At 52.4% G+C, this 10,085-nt stretch overlaps 1 long non-coding RNA gene across 1 annotated transcript; it reads right to left on the bottom strand.

Moving 5' to 3' along the window:
* Positions 1–2,241: 2,241 nt before the first annotated feature.
* On the bottom strand, positions 2,242–10,014 carry LOC309542184. The gene is made up of 2 exons (XR_014224129.1): positions 9,891–10,014; positions 2,242–2,406 (listed from the first exon to the last, which is right to left on the bottom strand). It is a non-coding gene; the product is annotated as an uncharacterized lncRNA (long non-coding RNA).
* Positions 10,015–10,085: the final 71 nt, after the last annotated feature.

Below are 10,085 nucleotides of genomic sequence, written 5' to 3'. Positions count from 1 at the left end.
TCCCAAGCCGGAATTAAGATTGCCAGAAGAAATATCAACAACCCCAGATATGCAGGTGACACAGCCTTGATGGCAGAAAGTGAGGAGGAATTAAATAACTTTTTAATGAGGGTGAAAGAGGAGAGCACAAAATATGGTCTGAAGCTCAACATCAAAAAAACGAAGATCATGGCCACTGGGCCCATCACCTCCAGGCAAATAGAAGGGAAAGAAATGGAGGCAGTGAGAGATTTTACTTTCTTGGGCTCCATGAACACTGCAGATGGTGACGGCAGTCACAAAATTAAAAGACGGCTGCTTCTTGGGAGAAAAGCAATGACAAACCTAGACAGCATCCTAAAAAGCAGAGACATCACCTTGCCAACAAAGGTCCATATAGTTAAAGCTATGGTTTTCCCAGTAGTGATGTATGGAAGTGAGAGCTGGACCATAAAGAAGGCTGATTGCCGAAGAATTGATGCTTTTGAATTATGGTGCTGGAGGAGACTCTTGAGAGTCCCATGGACTGCAAGAAGATCAAACCTATCCATTCTTAAGGAAATCAGTCCTGAGTGCTCACTGGAAGGACAGATCGTGAAGCTGAGGCTCCAATACTTTGGCCACCTCATGAGAAGAGAAGACTCCCCGGAAAAGACCCTGATGTTGGGCAAGATGGAGGACACAAGGAGAAGGGGACGACAGAGGACGAGATGGTTGGACAGTGTTCTCGAAGCTACCAGCATGAGTCTGACCAAACTGCGGGAGGCAGTGGAAGACAGGAGTGCCTGGCGTGCTCTGGTCCATGGGGTCACGAAGAGTCGGACACGACTAAACGACTAAACAACAGCAACCATGTTCATATGGTGGTACGCTGAAGTGACTGCAGCATTGCCTAAAGGAAAAATAAGATGAAATGTGCAGCAGCTAAAAGAGCGATGCTCTGATGCAATAGTAGTTCCAGCTTGCATGCAGAAATATTGATGCATGCTTAGCACTGCGTGGGGCTGCCCCTTACACTTCAGCATGGAGGAATGAGGTAGCCACAGATTATGTGGAGCAATCTTGAACATCCGATCCCTGTGAAGCTTCAGAACACGTCCTAACTGGTTTGCTCTTGTGTAAGCTTTCAGAGGCAACGGACAGCAGTGCCGTCCATCACACCACGGGGCAATGATGTGATCGGATGGAACTTACTACAGCGCCTCTTTATGCTTGCACAACATCCCATTGCACTAGCAAGTAGTCAGCCCCAAAATACTCTTTGCAATGAGAACGGGATGCAAATGTTAAAATAAGTGATTAGAAACTGTCCGTACTATAAATATGCAAGTCTGCTTGAACTTGTGATGCCACATGCTTAAAGATCAGTATATATCTTAATGCAGTGTAGCAAGCAAGCTAAATACAAAGGGATTTACCACAAGAAAAAGGAAGTTATCCGTAATTCTGAAGTCAGGAAATTAGTTCTGAGGAACTAAAACTAATGGTTTTGCAATGCATGGTCTTAGCACAGAAATTTCAGCATTGTACTGTAGATGAATAATCAACTCATGCAGAAAGCAAGATTAAGTAAGCAACTGGCAATGAATATAATGCTTTTCATGTGAATCTAACACAAGTAAGACCATTAATTTCTATAACCAGATTTGTGTGTGTGTGTGTGTGTGTGTGAGAGAGAGAGAGAGAGAGAGAGAGAGAGAGAGAGAGAAACACAGTTTCTTAATTTTCCTAAACTAGCATATATTTGAACTGATAAAAGGGCCTTAAGAGAGAAGAGGCTTCCATTTACAGTGGTACCTCGGGTTAAGTACTTAATTCATTCCCGAGGTCCGTTCTTAACCTGAAACTGTTCTTAACCTGAAGCACCACTTTAACTAATGGGGCCTCCTGCTGCCGCTGTGCCGCAGGAGCACAATTTCTGTTCTTATCCTGAAGCAAAGTTCTTAACCTGAAGCACTATGTCTGGGTTACCAGAGTGTGTAACCTGAAGCGTATGTAACCCGAGGTACCACTGTACAAGTTTCTCAGTACCCAACACCCAGGAAGAGAATCAGATGCCCATATCCGGGCCCTCCTTCCCCACAGTGACTTCATTTCAGAGAGGCATAAATAACCAATGAAATGAACACATGACAGAGAGAGCATTCTATTGACAGGTTGTATGATAAACTTTATATTACTGCCCTACTGGGGAAATGTTACAAAATGATACAAAAATTACCCAAAGTAAAAAAAAACACCAGACTTAACTCTTTACCAGAATTTTGTGTGTGTGTGGCATCATTTTATTTCTTACACAAGGAAGCCAAAAGCACCACAATATCAATTTTCAGTGCCCTACATCTCAATCTGGCTGCCTCGAGTTTTTTTCTTCTGTGCTGAGGACTCCAGTATAACATGGATTTTCAGACCTGCGCACAGATGTACCTATACAGATAAAAGAATAGACTAGTTTGTCTTTTTTGTTGTTGTTGTTCTTTATATTTGTAATTTGTGGCTAAGATCAAGTGTAGAACCTTTCCTTAAGAAACAAATGAATACAATTTTTTTAAACAAGCAGACCTGATCCAAAGATCCATGTGGTTATCTATGAGCTGGGCACATGCAATCTCTGTATGTACTAACAATCAATGGTTTTAGGAAAAATTATAAGGGTTGATGTTTTTAGATACTGTCAGGGGTTTAGGAGCAGAGGCAAGGGCAAGGGAGGAAACAGAGAGCGAAGGGGAGGAGGCAGAAGAAAAGATGAGTGATGACGACGACCCGAGATCTCCGAGTCTTTCCAGTGAATCAGAGGATTCACAGAAAGGAGCACCAGTGGCCAGGGCAAGGGGGGAGTCTAGGGGGGCACCCCAGGAAGATAGAGCCAGAGGGGACTCAGAGGAGAGCAGTTGGAAATCGGGACCAGCGTCACCGCCAGAGAGCAGGGAAGAGGAAGGGAGCCAGGGGGCAAGCGCTGGCAGCTCACCACAGGAGGGAGGGCATGAGTCAGGAGTGGCCACACCTCCATCGGGGAGCGAAGAAACGGTTAAGAGGAAAGTGGAAGGTTGGGCGCGCGCGCCAAGTTCAAATGCAGAGGAAGGCGGCGCAGTAAGCAGCCCGGAAAGGGAGCCAGGTCCTAAAGCCCTGCGCAAGGAGGCAGGAGGGTCCGGGTCAGCGTCAGAAGAATCCCGGAAGGAAGAAGCCCCGGGGGGTAGAGGGACCCAGAGGAGGACAGTCAGGCGGAAAAGGTGGAGCAGGGCTAGGATATTAAGTTGGTGCGCACGGGGCGGAGACTCAGACGGAGCTTCGTCGATCTAGCTACTAGACGTAGAGTTGCGCGCAGCAGCGTGAGAATGGAAACTGTAATTCAATAAAGACTTTTACTAAATGATCGCTGGCTAGCGTGATCCTCTGTGAGCTAGGATCTTCAAGCAGCTCTGACAGTAAGCTCCGTCTCCAAATTGTGGGCATCTACAGCCCCGAGGAGGGGAGAGAAACAGGTGCCTACTAGTGAGCTCACGAACAGCAGACGACATGACGGCTGAGCAGCAGATAGAGGAACTCAGAAAAGCAGTGGCACAACTGAATGCCGAGGCTCTCGCATCCAGGAAGAGAGAGGAGGAGGCAGCTGCCGCCTGCAGGGATCTCCAGATCAGGTTAGACGTGCTGACGAAGCAGACACCCCGGCAGGAGGGAATTGGGTTGGCGAGACGAACAGGCGGGCTGGTCTCTCACTTCGATGGGAACCTGCAACAGTATCCCAACTTTAGAGCAGACGTACTGTGCGCACTGCAACTGCTGCATAAAGACTTTAGAGATGAGCAAGAGAGAGTGGGATTCATCATGGCCCATTTGCATGGGGATGCTAAAGCATGGCTACGCAATTTATGGAGGGATAAGGATCCGGCGCTCCAGAATGCAGATGCCTTTATTAAAGCGATGGATGGGTGTTTTTTATCAAGTATTGACGTGGATCTTGCCCGGAAGGAGGTGCATGGGCTAAGACAAGGGAGGGCCAGCGTCAGACAGTATCATGCACGCTTTTTCGCCTTGGTCAGTGCCCTGGAATGGGACAGAGATTCGGCCCCTGTAAGAGACCTCTTTTGGGAGGGGTTACACAGCTTGATTAAAGATGAGATCGCGAGGGGGGAGAGACCCCGAACCACCCAGGAGGTCGTTCAGAGGGCACTGGCAGTGGGGGTGAGGCTGGAAGAACGTCCGTGGAGCAGGGACGAAGGGCGTGGAGGGCGCGAATCAGCCAGGGGCCCCTCCTTCCTTCCCAGAGAAGCAGCGCGGGCGCAATCCACGCCTCCGCCAGGAGGAGGAGCCGAACCTATGGAGGTTGGAGGTGCAAGGGCTCAGTCAGCAACCAGAGCCCTAGCACCGGCAGCAGTGAAAGCGAAGCCTCCTAGAGGGAACAGGAAGTGTTACGTCTGTGAGGAGCCAGGGCATATGGCGAAAGAGTGTCCCCAGAGGCTCCACAAGCTCATTGCAGCCTCAGCAATGGTGACTGCAGCAACGCAGCAAGGAGAACCACAGCAGGGAAACGACGATGTCTGGCTGGAGGAAGAGGCACTGGGGCCCAGCCAGACATGTCAGTGAAGCAGTCCCCAGAGATTTTACAGCCCGTGAACCCCCTCCCGCCCAAACCAGTGGTGAGGCTCACCGCATCTCTCCAGCTGCCCAATGGAATCACCATGGACGTGCCAATTACCATCGACTCGGGCAGCAACGCGGACTTTATAGGGCAGGAGTTTGTCGACAAGCACGCTATACAGTTGCTGCCTGCCACGCTGCCCCTGCAGGTTGTCACGGTGGATGGAAGGGAGTTGCTAGGGGGGCAAGTGGTGAAGCAGACGCCGCCAATGGTGATGCGACTTGGGAATCACAGGGAAATCATCAGCTTCAACGTCACTCAGCTATCGGACACGCCCATTGTATTGGGCATGAGTTGGCTGGACAAGCACAGCCCGGCGCTGGCTTGGTACCAGAGGCAGCTGACCTTCGGCTCTTCCTTTTGTGCTGAACACTGCATCATGCCCCAGCAGGAAGGGGAGCAAGAGGAGTCACAGCTGCAGCTAGGCACGCTGCAAGCGATTCCCCACAAGTACGCAGAATTTTTGGAAGTTTTCTGCGAGAAGGAGGCGGACAGGCTACCCCCTCACAGACCATATGACTGCAAAATTGACCTGCTGCCGGGGGCGGCGCTGCCCAAAGGGAAGCTGTATTCCATGTCAGAGGACGAGCTGCAAGAACTCAAAGAGTTCTTAGATCATAATTTGGAGCGCGGTTTCATCCGAGAGTCCAAGGCAGCGGGGGGCAGTCCTGTATTCTTTGTTAAAAAGCGAGACACGCCCCAAAAAAGACTGGTCGTGGACTATCGCATTTTAAACAATGGGACCAAGCCGTCGGACTTCCCCATGCCACGAATCGACGACCTCCTGGCGAAGGTGCGGAAGGGAAAAGTGTTCACCAAGTTAGACCTGCGAGGGGCGTACAACCTCATTCGCATGCGGGAGGGAGATGAGTGGAAGACGGCCATGTTCACGCCACTGGGTACCTACGAATACAGAGTTATGCCTTTTGGATTGCAAAATGGCTCCCACGTTTTTCAAGCTTTCATGCATCACGTGTTGGCGGGACTTCTCTACAAGACGTGCGTCTGTTTCTTAGATGACATCCTGATCTTTTCGGAATCGCAGCAGGAGCATGACAGACACGTCAAGGAAGTGCTGACCAGACTAAAGCAACATAGGCTCTACGCCAAGCTGGAGAAGTGCCAATTTGACGTGACGGAGGTGGATTTTCTGGGCTACAAGTTGTCTGACAAGGGGCCCGCCATGGACAGCGCCAAGGTTCGAGCGGTATTGGATTGGAAGAGTCCACGCAACCGAAAAGAGGTCCAAAGGTTTGTCGGCTTTGCGAACTTCTATCGCAAGTTTATCAAGGGCTTCGCTATGCAGACAGCGGCCATCACAGACACGCTTAGCTCCAAGAAAAAGAAGTTCGTTTGGACAGAGGAGGCGGAGCAGTCCTTTCAGGCACTCAAGCGTCTCTTCGCGTCGGAAGAGCAGCTGCTTCACGTCAACCCCAGCAGGCCGATGAGGGTGGAGACAGACGCCTCGGACAGAGCCGTGGGGGCGGTCCTGCTGCAAAAGGACCAGCAGGGGGTGTGGCGGCCGGGAGCGTTTTACTCCAGGAAGCTCAGCAAGTCCGAGCAGAACTACACCATCTGGGACAGGGAGTTGCTGGCCATTCATGCAGCGTTCAAAGCGTGGAGGCACTTCCTGATCGGCGCCAAGCACACGGTGCAGGTTTGCACGGACCACAAGAATCTGGAGCACTGGCGCACGGCACAGTTCCTAAACCAGAGGCAGATACGTTGGGCTGAGTTTTTTGCGAACTTCGACTTCCGCATAGAGTATGTCCCGGGGGACACTAACATCATGGCGGACGCCCTCTCCCGTAAGCCACAGTATCTGGAGGACGCAACGCCAGCGGCCGCCATGCACATCTTCGCACCAACAGTATGGGCGTGCGCCGCGGCCACCGTGGACCTGGAGGCGGTGCGACGAGCGTTGCAGGATGACTCCTTCGCGCAAGCAAAGATGGCAGAGGTGCAAAGGGGCAAGGCTGCGGCCGACGGTTTCCAGCTACGAGATGGATTGCTCATCCGTAAAGGGGCCATCTACGTGCCGGGAGACGACCTTCGCGCCAAGGTGCTGCAGCAGCTGCACGACGCGCCCACGGCCGGGCACTTTGGCAAGGAGAAGACGGTGGAATTAGTAGCCAGGGATTTCTGGTGGCCTGGAATGAGAGGGGAGGTCGCAGACTACGTGGCGAGGTGTGACACCTGCCAGAGGGCCAAACCAGTGCACAGACCGCCGGCAGGACTGTTGGAACCGCTGCAAACTCCGGTCGAACCTTGGGAAAGGGTGGCTCTGGACTTTGTCACAGATCTGCCCAGCTCGAGGGGCAAGACGGCAGTGCTGGTGGTGGTGGACCTGTTTTCCAAGATGGCACATTTCATTCCGTGTGCGAAGGTGGCCACGGCGGAGCAAACCGCCAAACTGTTCATAGACCACGTGTTCAAGGTTCACGGTCTGCCACGGTCTATTCTGTCCGACCGCGGGCGGCAGTTCATCTCGAATTTCTGGCAGAAGCTGATGGGCTTCCTAAACGTCAAGATCAACCTGGCGTCGGCGAGACACCCGCAGACCAACGGGCAAGCGGAGCGGGTCAATGCCATCATGCAGCAGTACCTGAGATGCTATGCGAATCAACAGCCTGCGACGTGGGTGGATTACCTGCCGCTTGCCGAGTTCGCCTACAACAACACGAAGCACGTGTCCACGGGGGTCACGCCGTTCTTCGCCAACAACGGGAGGCACCCCAGAACCTTCCCGGGACTGGAAAGAATGGGGGAGGGGGAGCCGCAGACAGCAGATGCGTTCGCGTCGGAGCTGCAGGAAGTCCACGATCAGCTGAGGCGCCACCTGGAGCTGGCCAAACACGCATACAAGGTACAAGCGGACAGGCACAGAAGGGTTGGCGAAGAGCTCCACGTGGGAGACTGGGTCTGGTTAGCAGCCCACGCAGTGCCGGCCAGGTCGTTGGCCAAGAAGAAACTAGGGCATAAACAACTGGGACCCTACCAAGTCGAAGAGCAGGTCAACCCGGTAGCTTTCAGACTGGCACTTCCGGAGGGTTCCAGAATGCATCCGGTGTTCCACAGATCGGTGCTCACTCCCTACAAGGCACCGCACAGGTTCCAGGAACCCGGAACGGCGCCGAGTCCGGTCAGAGACAGAACGGGGCACGCGGGAGTGGCACAGAAGGAGCGCATCAATGACGTCACAGAGATTTTGGACTCCAGATGGGGGGAAGAGGGGGTAGAATACTTTCTCGCCAAGGAGGGCACCCTGGCCAGTGCGAACAGCTGGGTGCCGGGCTACGCCTTGGACGAACCTCTACTCAAAGACGAGTTTCATGCCCTCTTCCCACATAGACCTATGCCAGCAGACTTTTTCGACGACTGGCTTTTCACGCCCACGCTTTCGGCCAGCACTTTCCGGGGGTTCGACTCGGACGAGGACCCGACACAAGACGTCCGTTCCCCGGAGGGGTCACCCTCGGGATCTGCATCAGAACCCTCGTATTGGTGGGACGATAGACCAGAGGAGCAGTTCCGCAGAAGGTGGCTGGAAGGCCCAGGACGAGCAACGCCGCCAGGAGGAAGTGAGGGAGAGACGGACATGGACGTTTTCGGGGACGACCCTGGTTTCGAGCACGGCGGCACAGAGATGGAAGCGGAGGTGACCGTCGTCGACGAGAGCAGGGAGGAAGACCCGCGAGACTTCAGATGGAGGCCCGCCACGGGAAGCGAACGATATCCGACGTTCGTCCCTTTGCAACAGCACACCCCAGCTCCAGCACCGGAAGGAGGGGAGGGGGGAATGGGGGGCTTCGAGGGGGGGATGGATGTCAGGGGTTTAGGAGCAGAGGCAAGGGCAAGGGAGGAAACAGAGAGCGAAGGGGAGGAGGCAGAAGAAAAGATGAGTGATGACGACGACCCGAGATCTCCGAGTCTTTCCAGTGAATCAGAGGATTCACAGAAAGGAGCACCAGTGGCCAGGGCAAGGGGGGAGTCTAGGGGGGCACCCCAGGAAGATAGAGCCAGAGGGGACTCAGAGGAGAGCAGTTGGAAATCGGGACCAGCGTCACCGCCAGAGAGCAGGGAAGAGGAAGGGAGCCAGGGGGCAAGCGCTGGCAGCTCACCACAGGAGGGAGGGCATGAGTCAGGAGTGGCCACACCTCCATCGGGGAGCGAAGAAACGGTTAAGAGGAAAGTGGAAGGTTGGGCGCGCGCGCCAAGTTCAAATGCAGAGGAAGGCGGCGCAGTAAGCAGCCCGGAAAGGGAGCCAGGTCCTAAAGCCCTGCGCAAGGAGGCAGGAGGGTCCGGGTCAGCGTCAGAAGAATCCCGGAAGGAAGAAGCCCCGGGGGGTAGAGGGACCCAGAGGAGGACAGTCAGGCGGAAAAGGTGGAGCAGGGCTAGGATATTAAGTTGGTGCGCACGGGGCGGAGACTCAGACGGAGCTTCGTCGATCTAGCTACTAGACGTAGAGTTGCGCGCAGCAGCGTGAGAATGGAAACTGTAATTCAATAAAGACTTTTACTAAATGATCGCTGGCTAGCGTGATCCTCTGTGAGCTAGGATCTTCAAGCAGCTCTGACAGATACGGTATGTTGTAAGCTGCACAGAGTGGCTGGTGAAACCCAGCCAGATGGGTGGGGTATAAATAATAAAATTATGAATTATTATTATTATTATTAACGGAAGAAGAGTTCCTCTCTACATTCAAGTTCCATCCCAAGCCACTCCAACAGGTGAGCCACACAGTCCAAGTGGACAGTTGGAATCAACTATCCATTTGCCACGATTGTGAACACTATTCATAATTAATAATACACAATTAATTTTCATCACCGGTCATAATTATAAATTTTGAAAACACAGCAGTCTTGCAAAATTCCCCCATCCCTGAGGAAACAGGATGGCACTTCTTTAATCAAGTAAAATGCGCTAGCACTAAATCTCAATCTAAAATATGAATTCATTTAATGATGCCACCCTAGGTTTCCTGTAATCCCTTGAGGTATGAATAATGAACTTCTATTAAAAAGCTGCTTTTCAGCTTAATATCATTAGCCATTGTTGTAAGCATTGCGAGTGCAAAGCCGTGGGCACTTACTCTACAAGCAGAGACAAGTATTAATAAACCAGTAGGTGAATTGTACATGTTCGAAATAGTTGCTGTATACTGTATTATATATACAGTATAGACAGGAAAGGAAGGAAAAAAACACAGAGCACCTCCCCGTCGGGGAATCGAACCCCGGTCTCCCGCGTGACAGGCGGGGATACTCACCACTATACTAACGAGGAACCACTTGGTCAAGCCTCTTCCTCCGTCAATTTAAATTCTTCCTCCGGAGAATTCGCGGCGTGCCATAGGATAACCGACCCATCCAAACAGAAGCCATTGAACGAGGCTTTCCCGTAGTGGATTGTGGGAGTGGTAGTCCTCCCTCCGTATTTTCCTTAGGCTCTCCCCATCTAAAGA

Source organism: Podarcis vaucheri (assembly GCF_965113315.1).
Source record: "Podarcis vaucheri genome assembly, chromosome: 10".
In the NCBI taxonomy this organism is placed as follows: domain Eukaryota; kingdom Metazoa; phylum Chordata; class Lepidosauria; order Squamata; family Lacertidae; genus Podarcis; species Podarcis vaucheri.
This window is presented reverse-complemented; position numbering and strand designations above follow the sequence as displayed.